Source organism: Rousettus aegyptiacus, unplaced genomic scaffold (assembly GCF_014176215.1).
Source record: "Rousettus aegyptiacus isolate mRouAeg1 unplaced genomic scaffold, mRouAeg1.p scaffold_m13_p_7, whole genome shotgun sequence".
Lineage (NCBI taxonomy): Eukaryota > Metazoa > Chordata > Mammalia > Chiroptera > Pteropodidae > Rousettus > Rousettus aegyptiacus.
In genome coordinates, this window is record NW_023416310.1 from 93,560,300 (window position 1) to 93,580,187 (window position 19,888).

A 19,888-nucleotide genomic window follows, 5' to 3' on the forward strand; every position below is an offset into this window, starting at 1 on the left:
CTACTACTGTAGTTGACAGGTGTGATGTAATTTTTATATTTTCCTGATACACGAGAAAGCCTAGATGTCAATATGCCAGGAGAGCTAAAATCTATCTAGAAACTTTCCAGTGCTCATGGGAAGGGTTTGGTGTGACATTTTAGTGAGAGTCTCAGAAGAGTAGAAGATTCTTGAATAAACACTTAAAGGAACAAATCTCCAAATTGGGAGCGAAACTCTCACTGGCAGTCTTGTTTACCTTGCCTCTCCTGATAATGCCCCTCTGTTGTTTAATATGGAAACTGATGATTACGATCTATCTATCTGTCTGTCTGTCTGTCTATCGACAGACAGACAGACAGACAGACAGATAGATAAAAGTGTAGACTGAGAGGGACTTATGAAAATACCGCAATTAGGGACTATCAGATTTAGTAATAATTAACTCCTAAAGCTAGTCTTAACATATTCCATTGTTTGCTTTCACAATGCTAAATGTCATGATGTCAAAAATGTTTCCTACAATTCTTGTGGCCGTGCGTATTGTTTTTTTTCTCTGTTATCTCAATACCATAAAGAGAGTAATAAACTTTATGTGCTATGGACATTGAAAAGGTAATTCTAATGGTAGTAAAAGACAAACCCAAGGAGAATATGCATATAATACACATATCCACAGACAGATATTCCATAAAACGGAAAGAGATATTTGTTTGTACAACAGAGATCAAGTACTGTAGCTATCAGGCAAAGCCCTTTGCTAAATGCTAGCAACAGAAGAGTAGATCAGACCCACTAATTTCTCTTCAACAAATCAAGCACAGCAGAGGATCAGATATACAAATAATGAAACACACTGGACTCTATTTAGTGATAAGTTCGCATAAATTCCAAATCCAGTTGGGAAGAGGGGCCTATGTGAGTAAACAAAAATAACTGACAAACATCTGCATATAGATAAATATCAAATATTGGCTGCTGGCAATAAATGACAGGGAAAATCAGAGGACAGAGGCTGCCAAAAGGGTGTTTTCAGAGGAGATAGGGTTTGTGTGAGATATTCATGAAGGGGAAAGCCCAAGACAAGCAATAAGTGCGGTCATTGTTAGCGTACTCATGGTGAGATGGTTGTGGTTTGTTTCAGAAGTGTGTTCAAGCCCAAAGATGGTTAAAAAAAAAAAAAAAAAAGGAAGGATGGTTTGAGGCAAAATTGAAATATGCCTCTATCAATCTCTTGCCAGATTTGCTATTTAGTGTTCCTTAGAACCTCTCAAACTTCCTAGAAACTGTACGTATAAGAACTCACGCCTCCTTAAGTATATCCAAGCATCGCACAGTCTCCTCCCCACTAAATGCACGCACGCATGCATGCACGCATGCACACACCTCTCCCTGGGCCATAGCTCTTCTTATTTCTTATTTTTGGGCTTCGAACACAGTATTCCCTTAGCTGGTAACCTCCATAAATTTTTGTTGCAAATAAGACTTCAATTTTTTTCCTTCTATTCTTTTTCCTGGTCTATTCTTTTCCATGTTGCCACATTATTACTGTACAATTTAAATTGGTAATGCATTTAGGTAGATAGTTTCTATGAAAAACATAAATCAAGATAGAGTCATGGTATATCCGATTTGTTGTGCACAGTAGGGATGTAGCTGAGAAAAATTGATCTCCTGCTTTGCTTTCTTATCATTTTGATTATCATGGCAATTAAGAGAAGCAAAACAAAACAAAGTCTTTATTTTGGATGAAAAATAAGTAAATATGAGTAACCATCACTAAAAGAGACATGGCATGTGTAAGATGGTGCTGATATTTTGAAAGAAGTTATATCTAAATGTAAGTCAACATCTTGTTCAAAATCTGATCTGTTAATAGTAAAATAATCTAATCTAAAATGTTACTGGGTTTTGAAAAAGCTTAAAACACAAAGGCAAGGATGGAAAGAGTCAGACAATTGGATGATGATTTACTTTAAAAGTGAAATCTCTGGCCCTTTATTATTCCATGAAGCTCAGAATTCCTTCAAGAATATGAGTTATACAAGTCCTGCGTGGACTCCTTTCAAACTCCCCATCAGCGTGTGACCTCTCTGAGGGTGGCATGGGGAGTGAGGCGGGGGCAGCTGGCCCCTGTTTATAGTCACCTCCTGAGATAAAAACGTCTAAAATTCCTCACTTCCCAAAATAACCCTTTTATGAGCAAAACTCAAGACACCAGCAATTGTCCAAATTACAAAGAAGAGTTGAAGAACAATAACTTAAATTTTCTTTACTGTTTCAGAGTGTTAATAATGGAGGTAATACACAGTCCTTGAGAATGGAGAAGACAGAGATACATAGAATTAAAATATAAAGTCACTTGAGATCCCCCTCTTTGTTGTTAATATTTCACTAGATCTCTTCCAGTCTTATGTTTCTTTGACAGTACATGCACACATAATATTCATGTGCTCATTAACTTATTCACTACCTTATAATTATTATGGAAGAAGGAAGGAAAGAAGGGAAGGAGGAAAGACAAACATTTTTCGTTTGGGACATTTTCCCAAATACTAGAAATTCAGTGATAAATAGATCAAATCTAGTCCATATTATTACAAAATCTGACTATCTAGTTTCTGCTTTTTTACAGTATAAAGCACTATAAAATCTTGAATATATGATTTTTAGTAACTACCATTTCATGAATACCATATTTATATACATTTCTTGATTTAAAAGATTTTTCTTTTAAGTTTTGATTCTCATAGGTAGCAGTAAAAAATTTTTCTTGCTAAAAAACCTCATAACATGATTATTATAAAGGTTCTTGGTACCACCTGCCAACACCTTTGGTACAGGAGAATTCAGAACATCTATTCCCAGGATGCTGTGTTTTGAAGGATGATGGGAAAGGCAGTTGTCTTCTCAGTTTACAAAGATAATAGACATGAAAGTTGTAGGCTTTTTATGATGATGTTTATTAGTGAAACCAATTCTCTGCCTGTAGGAGCAGTTGGGGGGGTTGCAGGATCAGAGTGGCATTCAGCTATTTTTCTGCCTCATTCACATAATGAACAAGGAACGAATTAATTCTGACATTTGAAAGGGTCTTTGATGCCACCGTTAAAGCAAAAAAAAAAAAAAAATCTCCAAAAATATCTGTGTGAACAGTTTTGGAGGTGTTATTTTACTCGAATTTGTAGTGTCCATTCTGAACATCATTCATATCGCATGTGACCTTGCCTTTGTTAAGAGGCTTCAAGTTAAACACCCAGGCACCTAAGACTTCACCAAGGGAAGCCGCCGCGTGATGAAAATACTCAGGTTGGGACCAGCAGGGGACTGACAATGGGGCAGCGGGCCATGCTCAGCCTCTTGCCATCTGGGTGCTAACGGAGTGCAGTGATTGTAGTTTTGGAAAGTGTTCTTGTAACCCATCTTCCTAACTGGGAATGTATAAATCTCTGCCACCGAGGATGCGTGTGACAGAGGAGGAAAATGCCAGGGTCTTTGTTTTCTTATCTTCAATGTCTTCCCATGCTTGAATTAGTAAAGTCATATTGTGTTATCAAAGTTGTCTATAGTCTTAAACTGTGGTTCTATTAAAACAATCATACGTGGTATTTGACATTTGAGTGAACCGAATGTCTGTGTGCGCATTAAGCTAAGGACCTACCACTTTCATTCGCCCTGACCGGAATGTTTGTGTGCATCAAAAGAACCCACTCCAAGAGGACTCTCACCACAGTTACGTCTCTTCTTGTTCCCTAAGGGTTTTTTACACATGCATTGAATAGTCCTCCAGTCAGTCACTCATTCATTCGATATATTTTAATAATCAATACATCTAGGTGTCTAGACATTGTATCAGGTTCTCGGAAAGACTAATAGTCTCCGTCCTCATAAGGTCAAGAAAAAACATTAAAGAATCCAACAAGCCAAATAATTAAAATCTGTATGTTGTATTAAAAACCCAACAACATGACAAAGATGTGAATAAAGTGTGGTGATTTAGCTTCTTTAAGGAGGTAAAATGTATGCTAAGACCTAATGCATGAGAAGGAGGTAGACAGGCAAAGTGTGGGAGAAAAACCACCCCAGGGTGAGATCAAAGCATGTGCACATACCCGACCCTCAAGAGAAACTTGGGGTGCTTGCAGAACCAAAAGAGGGTCAGGCCTTGGCGTCATCTGTCCATGTTTCTCCCCCAAAAGCTGGTGGGCACCCTCAGGGCCAGGCTTGCACCTTGTACGCACACTCTTTTGTTTAGTACTGAGGGCAAATTTTGGTACATAGTAGGGCCTCCGTTACTTTTGTTGAAGAATTGAAGGAATGGCCATATGAGTCTTCTATCTACATTTACATAGGTGATGATACTGCTAAAGGACACTGATTAACCACTGTCTTGTCAGCACTGGCCCCTCCAAGAGACTGCAGTGGGTCACGTGAAATGATCGTTGATTCATTTTAGGAAAATGCTTCACTCTACCATCTCTAGAATATTCCAAAAGTGCTCTCGCCCCCTTGACTTGGTGACAAGGTTCCCTTCCAGGTATGCCCAAACACCTGTGCTCCTACGTTTCTAACACTTGAGCTGTGCACGTTCAGTGGTCATGACTTGGCCACATATGGATGACGGCTGTACTGTTATTACATACATGCACAGCTCAGAAATACGGCAGGTTCACTTCCAGACCATCACAATTAATGAGCACTGCAATAAAGGGAGTTGTAATCTTTGTGCTGATGGAGGGTCTTGCCCTCAATTTTGAAAAAAAAAAAAAGCTACTTGGGTGAAATGCAATAAAGCAAAGCTCAATAAAACAAGGTGTGCCTTTATATATGTTTGTAAGACTACTGACTCAAAAAAAAAAAAAACCCTTAAATATATATCAGAGCCACATACTAAGCATTAATATCTATAAGATCTTATGATATTCAATATTGCACCTAAATTTGTCTAATACACATTAAAATAAATACTTAGCTATTAAGTTTTTTTTAATAAAAGATATCTGTGTTATAACTTAGAATTATATATTTTTTTTCTACCAAAGGATATACTGCTGCTAGGGCACACAATATCCTATTCTAATCCACATTGGTTTAAGTTCTAGGTTCTACTTCCATTCCCATCTCAAGTCACTCCTTGTGTGGGAAGCCTTTCTTCAACTGTCCAGCTCCTAGCGACATGATGACTTTCAGGAAGGTGTAGATTGTGTTCCTGTCATTTGTGTTGGGCTGGGTCAGGGGAAGAATGCAAAGGATAGGGAAGAGTGGCAGACAGGAGCCTTTACTGTACAAGAATCAGTAATAGGTTGCCAATTGTGGCTTCATTGTATTGGCCTCGATGCTCAAGTAGAGTAGATGAGATCTTCGAGACTGCTGCCTTAAAGGAGTGGCTCTTAATCATAGTGGAGTCACTGACCTCTTTTAAAAAGTTCTTGAAAACCAGATTTTCTTCTCCAGAAAGAATGCACGTGTGGCATATAGGTAGGCCTGTATTTCCAGGGGGTTAAGGAATCCTTAAATCCCATCAGTAGAACTCTATTTCCAGGTGTCATGTTACAAAACAAAACAAAACAAAGCCCCTGACAAGTAATCAGCATTCATTAGACCTTACTATCTTCCAAGCCCTGTACTCAATAATTCCAGCATCGTGTCTTTTGATTCTTCTCATAATCCCCTATTATACGTGCTATTTGGCAACCCTGTGTTATAGCAGAGAGAAAAGAAGAGGTAGAAAGAGGGTTGGTAACTGGCTGAAGGCCAAACTGCTAGGAAGCTGTAGACGCTGATTTTGGACTCTGCCGGTCTGACTCACTCTCTTAACCATACCCTTATTGCCTTTTTCACTGTATTACCTATCCCTAATCACGAGGAGGGGCGAACAGCACACTCATTTGGTGAGGGAGTGTGCTACTGGGAATTTGGGTGATTGACAACTGCACCAGATGTGAATGCTACAGATTCTTCTTCCAAGAATGGAAACCATCCATTCTGAGATACACAGGGAATGAAGATAGATCAGAAAAAGTCCAGGTGGTAATTAACACTCTCCCCACTCCTTTTTTTGCCTAGAGACTTGCTCAGTTTCTGTTTTCTAAGATGAAGTTAAAAAACAGTAAAGTAAAATGTGCCTTCATTTTAGTTGCAACATATTTTAAGAGATCACAGGTTAATTAAATTGATTTAAAAACAACTTTTGGGTACTACCTTAATTAACCTTCCAGGTATCTTTGTTATTCTGCTCCTATTCAGTGCTGACAGTCTGTCAGAGTGAGGGTTAGAACCCCTCACCTTTTCAGGTAGAAGGGGAAGGCGGGAAATAGCATTTGCTCCTTGATTTGATTAGTGGAGCTCATTAGCTGTCAGATATAAGGCTGGAGCACTCCATCAGAAGCGAATAGCAACACCAGTGACATTTATTACATGGCCAGTGTTCAGAGGCTGCTGAGAAACCAATTTTCATTCTTATAGATTCTGTCCCCCAAATGAGACTTCTCTAGGATTCATTAGCAAGCTTGATCAAAATGTCAAGGAACGAAGAGAGAAAGAAAAAAGGCCTTAAGAGAACCAAAGCACAAAACTAGCCCCAAACACTCAAAGCAGAAATAAGGAAGCAAAGGTTGTCATCTACCGCCCTTTTCACTAGCTGAGACTGAGTGCTGTTTACACTGTTCAAGAGAATTGTTGTTCTTGGGTTTTTCTGCAACTCCCCAAAGTGAATGGGTTTCAGAGACATTTGGTTGATGGTCCCTACTCAGGTCAAACTGACAGTAGTTTTCTGAATTACTCACTATCTCCTTCTCTGCCCGTTTCCCCTGCTTGTTCTAAAGTGCTTCCAGGCAACCAACTTGAATGAGCACTTGGCCTGACCTCAGAACAGACAAAGTTCCACGTGCAAACCCTTAGTGCAGTGAACCAGGCAAACCTCTGAAAGCATTTCTGCTCTCTCTCTCTCTTCTTTTTTAGCAGGGTGGCAGGGCATTTTATTTTTTTAAAACTTCTAAATAAATACCAGCAAATGGTCTTTTTCTTTAGTGATCTATGGTTTACACAAAGAAATGGACATTGGATGAAATCGTATTGTTTATGTGACAAACTACAGAGCTGAAATCTTTTAAAACCTGGGTTCCAGTTTTCATTTGCCATCAAACTACCTGCAAGTCTTAGTTTCCTCGCCGACAGTATGGGTGTGTTGGGTGGTATTTATGGTCTCTTCTGAACTGAAAATTATGTCTTTAATATTATGGGTATTTTTGTGTTAGTCTTTGTTCTATTGTTTTAGAACTCTATGAACTATATATTGCTATCTACCCCATTGACAGAGGAGTAAACTGAGGTACAGAAATGTGAAGTAACTTGCCCAAGGGTACACAGTCAGTGAATGCCGAAGTCGGGATGTGAGCCAGTGGCAGATGCCAGGTCCTGCTAGTTTAAAAGATTCTTTTGGGCACCAAGTCCATGATTCAAAGCTGCAAATCTTTAAGTTAATGATTTGCAATTTTTCTTCAAATTACTTTAATCATTGGCTAGCTTGCTGAAATTTTAATAAAAATGATAGGTACAATTTATTTCCCTACAACCTCCTCCAGCCACCTCAGTCCACAGTGGGAAGTGGCAGTGGAACAAGGCCAGGGGACTGACCACGCGGCCTCCCAGTGCCCACTGGTTTCTTATCACATGTCCGAAGAGCAGAGAACTGAGCCAGGAAATAGAAGAATTGTCGTATTACTTACAAACAATTTGTATCTTCAGCTTGAAGGAAAGATGGGTCAGGAAGTAAAATTTCTTGAAAAAATACCTCAGAGCCAAGGTTTTCAAATGTTGCAAGGCATTATAATCACCTGAGGAGTTGTTAAAAATGCATATTCGTGGCTGCCATCGTGGAGATTCTGAACCAATATGTAAGACTCAGGCATCTGAATTTTTATCGAGCTCTCTAGGTCATCTGATGCAACTAAACAACATCAAAAAAAACCTGTTCTGGAGACTCTGGAGTCTGTTCAGCTGCTGTGATGAGGGCCACAGACCATGTAGCTTATAAACAGACGCAGCTAGTTCTGGAAACTGGAAGTCTGAGGCCAGGAAGCCAGCATGGTTGGGTGGGGGCTGTCCTCTGGCTGAGAGGACTTCCCTTTGTATCCTCACATGGTGGAAAGACCTGTGGATCTCCCTGGAGTCTCCTTCATAAGGTGCTAATCTCATTTGTGAGGATTTCATCTTTATGACTGAAGCACCTCCCTGTGGCCTCGCCTCCTAATACCACCACCTTTGTGGGTAAGGCTGGGGGCTCGGAACACTCAGACCACAGCAGGCAGTGCAGCCAGCTGTACCAAAATGGTTCCATGCTGGTTTTGAGGTCTTCCCACAGAGTTTTACCTTAAGTTCAAAGTAGTTCAAAGTCAAGGTTGATGTATTCCTCGTCCTCCTTGTCTCTCTCCTAGTCATCTCATACTTAGCCCAAGATGGCACTTTTGATTTTATTCCCCCTGAATATTGTCCTCCTTGCATGTTCCCCACCCTAATAAACAAACAGCATTAGTAACCACCTGATTATTAAAATAAAAATTGGTAAGTCATCCTCGCCTCCTCTCATCCTGCCTATACTTTCTCTTTCCTATTCTCCATTCCTTCTTCTAACTTCTAATCAGTTACTGGAACCCTTTGTTTTACCTATAAAATATATCTTTCATGTGTATACTTTCCCCCACTGCCACTATTATCATTCTAGTCCAAGCCAATACTACATCTCAATTTCTTACTGGTCTTCCTGCTTCCAATCTGACCTTCCACATAGCAACTAGCGATTTTCCAAATGTATGAATCACAGCATAAACCTGCCCCACTTGAAACACTCTAATGGCCTCTCATTGCAGATAGAATAAAATTCATGCTCCTTAGCGTGGCCTGCCAAGCCACGCACGCATGGCTAGTCCCTGCCTGGCTCCAGACTTACCAGCTTTCTGTCGGTTTGCAGACTGAGCTTTTCTCTTTGCCCAGGGATACTATGTTCATGATGTCGTCTGCCTACAGGGTTTTTCTTCTGAATCACTCCTTCTGTTTCTTTAGATCTTAGCTGAATTGTCACCATCTCAGAGAGATGGTCTCTGCTCCTGTGGACCTTCCCATCTCATAATTTCTCTTCCACAAGCCATTTGTATTTCTCTTATAGCATTTATCACTACCTAATTATCTGTTTTATTGTCTGCCTCCCCTAATGGACTGTTTGTTACCTCTATGGAGGCAGCAACCTCACCTGTCCTGTACTCCTTCGTACCTAGGTACCTAGTACCATACCTGGCACTTAGCAAAGACCTTATAATTTTTTTTTTTTTGCTTTTAAATCCAATGTTTATAGGTTGTTTGACTCTTTCTTTCAAACTATGCAAATACTGGATTATGTGGATAATAGTGTAATTAATTTGAAAGGTATAATTCTGGAAAAACAGAGTAGATTTTTGTGTGGTATATCTCCTTTGTCCCTTAAACTCTGCACTGCAGAGTCTTTTAAACTAGGAAAACCCATCCACACGAATCTCATCCCTGCTAATCATATCTAATCAGAGGAATATGCTAACTCGTGGCTCTCTCTTCTCCAGACAAAAGGCAGCTGTTCTAGTTCATGGTCCAGCCCACTGTGCTCATGGTGGGCTGCCCAGCATGGATACAGAGGGTCCGTTGAACATAACGAAAGGTACTTGGCTCCAAACAATTACAAAAACAAATGATGATGAACCGCTTCATGTGCCCCTCTGCTGTGAAATTCCTCATCTGCTGTTAAGTCACAAAGCATCCCGTGGTGGTAATGTGATTGCACTTTGAATGGTTAGACAAACGAAACACGGGTGGGTTCCTCCAAAGGCTGCATGAAGCTAATTCTCTTTGCTTAAGTGTTAGATGCGAAATAAGTTCAAATTCTTCCAAACAAGAAAATGTTCTTTTTCCCCATTGAGGAATTAGCCCACATAAAAATCTCTTTGAAGACTGCCTGCCACTTCGCATTTTGAGAAACTTAAGCCAAAGGGGGTCAAGTGAAAAAGTAGTAATTAAGAATCTTCTTTATGTTTGGAACTACTTTCCGATTGTTGTTTTCTGACTCCCAGTGGGCTTTCCCGTCATCTGGTGGCACACCTTGATTTTGCTTTGGCAAAGACTCCTACCCCAACTCTAAGTCCAAATGATTTAGGTGGGAGGCATTTACTCTGGATGTAAGTGGAAACGATTTGCAAACTCTACTGATCAGATTGCCTCCCCTGGAAATTTAATCTGGAGTAGAATAACTCAAAGTTTGGAAATGGCAGTATGTGAGGCTGGATCATTTCTGTTACTAAAGCTTCCAGGGCTCCTGGTTCCTTGTGCTTCCAGAGACCTGGTTCTTAAGCCTTTCTTTCTTTTACTTGTCTGAGCTGTCTCACTGTTCTGGTTATCTACTGACACAGAGCAAACCATCCCAGAGCTTAGCGGCATAACGTAACAATGATTTTATTAAACTCATTCACTGTGACTCAGGAATCGGCGGGGCACAGAGGAGATGGCTGGTTTCTGCTCTAGCACGACCGTGTGGCCCTAATGGCTGAGGATGGCTGGATGGCTGAATGGCTTTTGAGAACTACTACCTTCTTGGAGTGAAATGCCAAAGTAAGGGGTCCGTGCAGGTTGCTGCAGATGTTCAGAGAAGGTGTGAGGAGGACAGTGGTCTGGGAAGCCACCATGGAGGAGGCAGACAGAGGCAGGAGCTCAGGAAAGCGTGAGGATAGAGAAGACGCAAGGAAAAGGCATAACCCTTCGTGGAAGGTTTGCTGATGCTAGAAGTTTTCGATGTGGCATTTCACGTCGCCTTTGTGGCAGTACTGTGAAATGAGAGTATATACCCCATTTAAAGGTGAAGATGGTCAGAAGGGTAGAATAACTTTCTCAAAGTCTTTATTCTGGTAAGTAGTTGAATTGGGGGTTTTGTGTGAGGCCCAGCATTATCCCACTGCTATGTAGGCCTTGGAAGTGAGTTAAGCATGCAAACATTACTTGAATATTCAGTATGCATTGAGCATCTACTATGTCCTAGAAACAGAGGATACAATGTTGAGAGCCACAGACCTGTTTACTGCTGGGGTATTTGTGGTCTAGAGCTGGAGACAGAAAGTCAGCAAGCAATTAGCAATAATGAGATGCTGTGATGAGTGCCGTTGGACAGGTGGGGTGGGAGCAGAGGATTCTCTGGAACCAATGAGACACCCTTAATCTAGTCTAGTAAAGTCAAGAAAGGCTTCCCAGAGGAAAAAATATAGAGGTCAGACAGGTGAAGGAATGTGTTTGATGGCAGCGCAGGGTCTTAGGAAGGCTTTTCTATGGAGATCTGGGAAATCTGGAAGTAAAGGAAGTAGGGTAGCTTTGAGGAAATAAATGCATGCAATTCAATGTGGCTGGAGTTGGTGGGGCAGGAAATGGAGAGTTAGGCAGGGGCCCTCAGGGGCCGGCTGGAGACCGCTCTGGAACCATCATTGTTTTCCACTAATTCTGATGCAAAAAGCGAGAAGTCTGCTGTCATATGCGCTTTTGCTGCAAGGACTCCTTTTGGCAGCCCATAAAGCAATGATGGATGCCAAAAATAATATTTCTCAGCTTTCGGCACCTTGCTATATATTTCCTACATGTGCTTAAGGGAAAACTTGAATCACCAGAGTCATTAATGGGCTTATAATGTAAGTATACTTGATAGATTCTGAGAAGAGCTGGTCATCCTTATTTCTCTGTCTCAGATTTTTGGAGAAACGTTTTAATGTTTGCATGACCTTTAATCAAATGTACTGCACATTTTTAGAGCTCAGTAAATTACTGTCTTCCTGTAAGTACTGGGATTGGGGGGGACTTAACAGTGCCATTAAGAAACACGTAAATATCATCTTTTTAATTTTTTTCTTCATGCAGGTTTTAACTCCTGCCAGTAACGTGTTCCCCCCTCCCCTCCAGTTCTACCTATGGAAATTAAGCAGAATTTTATTAGCAATAAAATTTTTCCAAGTTATCTTCTTTCTGGGTCTAATGTATTTCCTAGAACCCTTCTCGAGTTATAAAAGGACCAGGGTCTTCGAAATCTCTAGTTCTTAATCATCACTAGCTCATTAACATCAGCTCTTACCACTCTTTTTTATTTCTTCCTGGGAAGAACAGCTACATTGATCTAAAATATCAAGATATATTTCTACGGAAATTTCCAAGTAAAGAAAACGGAAGCTTCTTTACTAGATGTCATATCCAATTTTAATGTATGAGAATTGTATTTCTGTATTAGCCAGCACTCTTTTGGGTTCCAAGTGACAGAAATCAACTCAACCTGGCTTAAGCATAACAAGAATGATTGGTTCCTGGAACAAAAGAGTCCAGGGTACCTTGCCTCAGGCTTGACTGGGTCCAGGGACTCAAACTACAGCATTGCAACTTCTCTCCCCATCTCTTGGGTCCTCTTTGCTTTGTGTTAGCTTCCATCTTAGCAGGTGGCTATTTTGCAGCCCAAGGGTGCAATGTTCTGACTGGTCAGTTTACAGGACATTTGAAGATTGTAGTGGTTTCATGAAAAACCCAGGTTTTGTTACCAAAATTAAGGGAAGGAAGGAGATGGACAACAGAGAGAAAAAAAAATGACAGATTTGCCTATTCAATTACTTTTTAAAGTAGTTTTAGGATTTATGATACTTAAAATATAGTACTAAAACTGCCGTCTTACTTTACAGACATGGTAAGGCCTTATTATTTAGTCACTGTATTTTTGAGGTCCCAGAATTACAAATACTGTGACATATAGACTTGGAAACTCATGTGAAGAGTTTCATTTTCACAGGGCAATTTTCCTCTAAAAAGAGCAAGGTTATTAAAAAATTTACTTAGTCTCCCTTTCTTTAGACACACTGCTAACATTTTCACGAGGGTGACATAGTTCTGGTTTGGAGAAGACAAGAGTCTGATAAATATTAACTTTTCTGCCCTGATCTCATTTTCTTAGCAGCTTTTCTCTGTGCCTAAAAGGAATCCATTTGCTTCATTAAATGCATCCACATATAATGCAAGATCATTTTCTGGTAGGTGCATCTAAAACTCTGCAGGACATCCATCAAGACCTGGGGATCTGCCTATTGAGGGACCCATAATAGTTCATTTTACTTCTCCTGAAGCAACAGGGTTTTTTTGTTTTGTTTTGTTTTGTTTTTTTTTGCCATCATCACTAATTGAAAGATACTGAACACGTCTAATGACATGCTGATATTTCTGCAGATTAAGCAGTGTGAAGGGAAAGTCAGATTCTTTTTATTAAAAACAATGTAACACTCTCACCATATCCTTTGACTTTATAGAATTCCTACCTGTATCCTAAGGAATAAACTAACTGATGAGTTGAAGTCTTCACTTATAGGAAGCAAATAGCTTCCTTTTTCAGATACCTAATATCAGGGTAATTTTGAATCATTCATGTTGGCCCATTTTGCACATTAGCATGTTCCTCAGTCTCTGCTTCTTTGCAGTAAGCCCATGAATGCCTCACTTCTTCCTTCATCAAATGTGCTTTTGATGATACGATTCCAGTTTCCTCAGTGAATGCCTTTAGCCCTATTCTTTTCAGGTAAAATGAAAATAGCTAATTAGCAGCTCTCTCTTCTTCATGATCTTAAGGTCTTCCCTATGGGTTATGGAGAGGATTCAGAATTATTATTATTTTGGGGGTAATTATCTAAGTTGATTAGAGAAGACTTTTTAAAATAAAATTTAAAAATCCTTCCCTGTTTATTACCAATGAGTGTTCAGACGCCATCTGGAGCTTTGAGAGAAATGAATTAAGAGTGATTCAGTGCTGTGACGAGTTCCCATGATTGACCACCAGCACTGATACTCACACCATCAACAGCACATGGAATGTAGAGTGAGACAGAATGTGGAGTGAGACAGTTTTTACCCTGATCTTCAGCACACAGCTTCTCAAACAGAGAGTGAGGAGATACGGATGTAAAGAGAAGACCTCTAGAAAATGCCACATTACAAATGGATCCATAGCTCCAGCCTTGGCTCCTCACTGGCTAAATAAACACAAATCACACCGACTATTGTGCAGAGTAAAAAAACAGCTACCATCTGCTCTGAGTTTACCCTCTGCAATATATTTTATAGCATCATTTTGTTTTTTAATCTCATAACAGCCATATCAGGTATGACTGTTATCTCCATTTTATATATGATAAGCTGAGTACCTTGTTGAAATTCACACAGCTGGTGAGTAGTAGACGTGAAGTCTGAATCCAGCCCCACTTCATGCCAAGCCCTGTTCTTAAGCATCATCAGATCTGCTGATTTTAAGATACTACTGGTAGATGGAATCATGGGAAGGGCAGAGAAAAGGCTTAAGATTTATGGTTTTTTGGTCCACTTTTTTTTCTCTTCATGAAAACAGTGCTAGTTTTCTGAGTGGGTATCAGATGAGTTAGCATATAATAATAAAATACAAAACCTAATATTGACAGTACAACTTCCCATCTACCCTCTAAGGAAGGAAGTTTAATTAAGTGATTCAGGAAGGGCTGCTGTTGGCCTAATTCCACCATCCCATCCATTGTACACAGATAGAATTGAGATATGCTACAAAACACGGATGCTGAAGAGTCAGATGTCGATAGTGGGGTGATAACTACAGTAAAAATAAGAATAATAATATTCGTCTGATACTTAGAACTGAAACAAACTGGGATCTCAGCACTTCACTTAGTTATTGTTAAGTCAGCTTTGCTGAGGTATAATTTACTTACGATAAACTGTATCCATTAACAGTATATAATTTGATGAATTCCGATAGATGTTTATACCCGTGAAACCACCACCTCACTCAGGACAGAATACTTCCATCATCTCCAGAGTGTCCTTATACCCCTTTGGAATCAATTTCATCTCCTACCTTCGTCCTCAGGCAACCGCTAATTTGCTTTTCGTCACTATACCTTAGTTTGCATTTTTCAGACTTTTATGTAAATGAAATAATATGTCATGTACTCCTTTGTATCTAGTCTATTCTTTCACTCAGAATAATAATCTTGATTTCACTCATTTTAATGCATATATAAGTAGATTATTCCTTTTTGCACGTTAGTAATATTCCGTTATATGTATATACCATTTTCGTCTATTCATTATTTATCTATTGATGGACTTTTGGGTTATTTCCAGTATTTGGTTATTTTCAATAAATCTGCAATGGACATTCACATTTATGTCCTTGTGTGTTTTCATTTTTTTCTGGGGATAGATACCTATGATGGAATGGCTGAGACCTATAGTTGGTTTCTATTTTTTAAAAAAATTGCCAAGTTTTTTCCCAAAGCAATTGTATAATTTTATATTTCCATAAACAGTATGAGCATTTCACCTGCTCCACATCCTCATCAACTTTTTTTTTTTAATTTTAGACATTCTGATGGGTGTAAAATGGTGTCCTGTGGTTTTAATATGTAGTTTCTTGACGATTAATGATGTTGAACATCTTCTTTCTGATGACTGTTCACCATTTATGTATCTTCTGAAGTATCTGTTCAAATCTTTTGCAAATTTTTATTAGATTGCTTCTCTGCTTATTATTGAGTTGTAAGAACACATTATTCTGAATATAATTTTGTTGTCGGCTAAATATATCTCAAAGACTTTTTATGGTTATGTGCCTTGTCTTGCTTTTTTATTAATCTTGCCTTTTATTTTCTTGCCTCTTTATTTTCTTTCAAAGAGCAAAAGTTTTAAATTCAATAAAATCAAATTTATCAATTTTTTTTGTTTCAGTGATCTCATATACTGTAGCACATTTAACTTCTCATCGGTCATATATGATGCTGTAATTGTCTACATTTCTCAGATGATTAAATTAGATCTCCTAGAGATTATATGTGAGTTGCGCCAAATTATACATCTGTAGAAATGCTAAATTCAAGCCACTGAATGGGTGTGAAGTCAGGAATACCGTTAGGGTTTATTAACAGGAGAACAGAATCAAGCCCAGAAAATCCTGTGTGAAGAAATATGAGAAGCAGAAGTAGGAGAGAATTTCAGATTCTGTCACAGGCATGATGATTCATTTCCCGTGGGGAGTTCGATATGAGGATCCATTCAGCCCGTTCTTGATTGAGACTCTTCCAGGCTGAGGGCCCTGTTTTTGTTTTTTTTGTTTGTTTGTTTTTACAATGGCTGATGCCTGATGCCTGATGCCCAGTTTATAATCATGAGGACCAAGATAACCAGTAGGCTTCCTTACTTCTAGTCCAGTGCTCTGTCTTCACCTCTGGGACAAAAGCCTTGTCACGGTCAGCAAAAAATTTTTTAAAAAACCCCACAAACCAGAATTATCATGATTTCACAAAGAAAAATCTATGACTAGGTAGTAACACACAACTGTATTATTCTTAGAATACGTGTAGGAAACAATTTTTCTTTTGAAGTATAAATGGCAAAGTAGTTTCCTGACTTCATAAGAGTCAAAAGGGTTGAACATCAGTCATTGCCCAACTTCATCTTCCCACAACTCTTGTCAAAAGAAAACTCAAGAAAATCTCCTTTCCCTCTTCATTTGCTTTAGGCACCAGATGCCATTAATTGTAATCGATTACTTCTTCATAACTGCGTCCTGTCATTTCTCTTGCTGCATTTCTGGCCGACTCTACACTCAGATCTATTTTATAGGCTGATATGAGTTCTATATTTCTCTTGCCTCTGGGTACCTTTGCATTACCACAGCTCTGCAGTACTGCAGGTCCATCACCTGAAGGTGTGACAAAGAACACTGTACAACTACCACTGATAGCAACGTTCAATGGAAATTAGATTTCTTTCCTCCCTATTTTCGTGTTCCACTTTAATTTGGGCAAAATACAGTTCTACACATCATGTTCACTGCAATCATCTATCTTTCAGAGAGCGTAATAGTGGTCCTGTTTGTTTAGGTCCCTTTCATTTTTTTTTTTTTTTGTTAGTCTCTCTCTTGCTCCCTTGCTCTCCTTTTTCTCCTTCTTCCCTCCTTCCTTCCTTCTCAAAGAATTTTTAGTATTATTATTTTTTTAACATCTGCCACAGGGAAGTGTATAATGTGCCTTCATGAATCTGGCTGTCCATTCAAGCAATAGGGAATGGGAGAGTCACTTACTTGGCTAATGTCATGCACTGTGGTGGTCTAGGAGCCTGGACTCCTGAATTCTTTAGAGAGTAATATGCATCTTCAGGAGAAATGGAGCCCAGATGGACCTGGAAAACTTTAAGTCTTAGAGAATCTCTGAAAACATAAGAGAGTGGCAGTATCTACTTGTGTGTCATGTGCCATTGAGCTGGCTCTGACTCCTGGCCACCCTATGAATGAGTGATGTCCACAGTGTCCTGTCCTTAATATCCTTGCTTAGCTCCTGCAGACTCACGCCTATGGCTTCATTGATGGAGTCAATTCATTGTCTACAGGAGCACCAAAAAAAGTAACCAGTAAACAACCAGTAAAACCCTTGAAATAAATAGTTAAATAAGCTGTTTGAATAAACCAAATGTTCAAGACCACCAAAACCTAAGCCAGTATGAACATCTCAGGTTATCTTTATTTGACAAAATATTCTGTTCATTTATTAGGGGAACGAAGATCTTTCAGGTCAACTTAATCCTGGCAGAGGTTGGAAACCAGAAGAGTGGTTGGTGGGTTTGCCTCTGCCAGGGATATCCCGCCCTTCTCCCCCTTGCTCTTAGGCATGGGAGGGCTGATCTCTGTGCATTGTGTGGCTCTTTTGCCCTCTAATCTCTGGTTGGGTTGAACTGATGGCAGACTCTGTTGGGAGGTTGGAGAGTGGAGGTGGGGGAGAGTATTTATTCCTTCTTTGCCCACCCTCCTGCTTTGCTGCGGTGCTGGCAGGGACTATGCACCGCTACCGCCCAGCTAGCCAGTCTCCATGGCTCCCGCTCCGCTCTGTCTGGTAACACCTTTTCCCCTCCTTGTCCTTCAAGCCTGGGGGTGATAATGGATTCCCACTGTCTGACTCTCTAATTGTTTTCTTCAATCCTGTCTATACTGGCATAACTGTCTAATTATTTTTAATTAAACTTTTTTTTTTTTTTTGTCATCTGTTTCCTGAAATGATTCAGCTTGATAGAGTTTTCTTGATAGAAACTTCCTCTTTCTTGACAGGTTGGTTTTTATCTCAGTGTGATTATTTAGTAAGCTATAAATGCTTACTCCTAATGGTATCTTAAGTATGTTTTGAGAAAATAAAAGTATGCACAAATCATAGATTAGGAATAAATTAAATAATCACACATGAGTTTTATTTATGCACAATGCCTTATCTTCCTGGCCTCCTTAGATATTTGAGTTTTTAACCTGCTATATTGCATCCCTGGCTTTGAAAACTCCCAGTAAAGACTCTCAGGTGAGGCATTTAACAAACTGCTTGAAACAGGTTTCATTTCCCTTTAAAAAGTCTTTCGCTGCAGGTAAGCTGGTAGTCAAAGCATCTCCTCCCTCATTGCCTGGCAGGCACAAGACCTCCCCTTCCACAAGGTCACGCAAAGACCAAGGCAACTAGACCACTATAGAGATTTCTTCCAAAGCTGGCTCACACTTTAAGGGCTGACTCTACACATTAAAATATATCCTTCATTTTTTTCTGGGATTAGCAAAAATTCTTTGGTCCGTTAAAATCGGAGGAAAAAAAAAATCCTTTTGGAAAACTAACCCAATTTGATATTTTTACATGTTACCTTGTTTTAGGTGAAATGAAGCTACCCAGGTTCTCTTTTCTATTTTCTAACCTGGCTGTAACATATTATTCCAAAAAAGAGGATACTTGCTTGTAGTAAATTAAATACTTTGAAACTATGCCCATTTCTTCAGGATGATTATTGCTACCTTTACTGATTTTTTTTTTCCTTTTCCTTTTCCTCCCTTCTCTTCAAGAAATCCCTGATTCAGTAGAATTTCTCTTCTGAGTATGTTTTGTGTACTCTGGTAGACACACCCCCCAAACATAAAAAACTATCAACTATAAAAGGATCCTTTAGAATTGCTGATGCTAATAAATGCTTCTGAGGCTGGCTTGATGAATGCATCTGCTAGGATCACTGTTAAAGTCATAGTATATTAATAATAATGTTACAATGAAATGATAGCTACTTATTCTGAGCATTTGCTATGTGCCAGTAAATATGCTAAATAATTTACATGTTGTATTAGATTTCATCCATGCAGGAATCCTTAGATGTAGTTACGGTGACTAGTCCAGTGGGCACACAGTTGGAAGTGGTAGAATCAGGCAAGACCCAGCCCAGGTTCGTCTGACTTTCCAGTCCTGGTTCTCAATAATCACACTTTGGTGTCTCTAAGTCTAAGATATAACCATGCCCTAAAAGGTGGCAACTAACTTGTTATAAGACTGCCTTTTCCTTATCCCTTCTACATGTAGTTTATTCTCTGAAGTTTCTGATATATAGTGCTACGATGCCAGTTTACTGAAAATGTTTTAGAGGCCATTTCTTCTTATTTTGCCAAGACCGAAGAATTTAGGGAGAAGATTTGATAGATGGCAATGGAATTATACAGATAGTGGATGATATGAAGCAGTCTTCTAATTTCAGCTTTTCCGAACCAGTTTTATAATTTTTTAGGTATTGCAAACAATTGCTAACGCTAAATAAAAAAAAAAAAATTCTTTAAACATCATGGTGACTAGCTTCTATAGCTGAAAATGTCCAAAATCTCTTTATTTCAATCAGGCTTTCTCCCAAGTGAAATTCATTCAATACATACTAAGCACTCATTGTCAGCCAGTGCCCGTCATGGCCAGGGATGTTAACATGTAAAAGACATTACCTTATGCCCTGAATGAGTTCATTTTCCAGCTCTGCAGATATATTATGATTTGCTAAGTTCCAC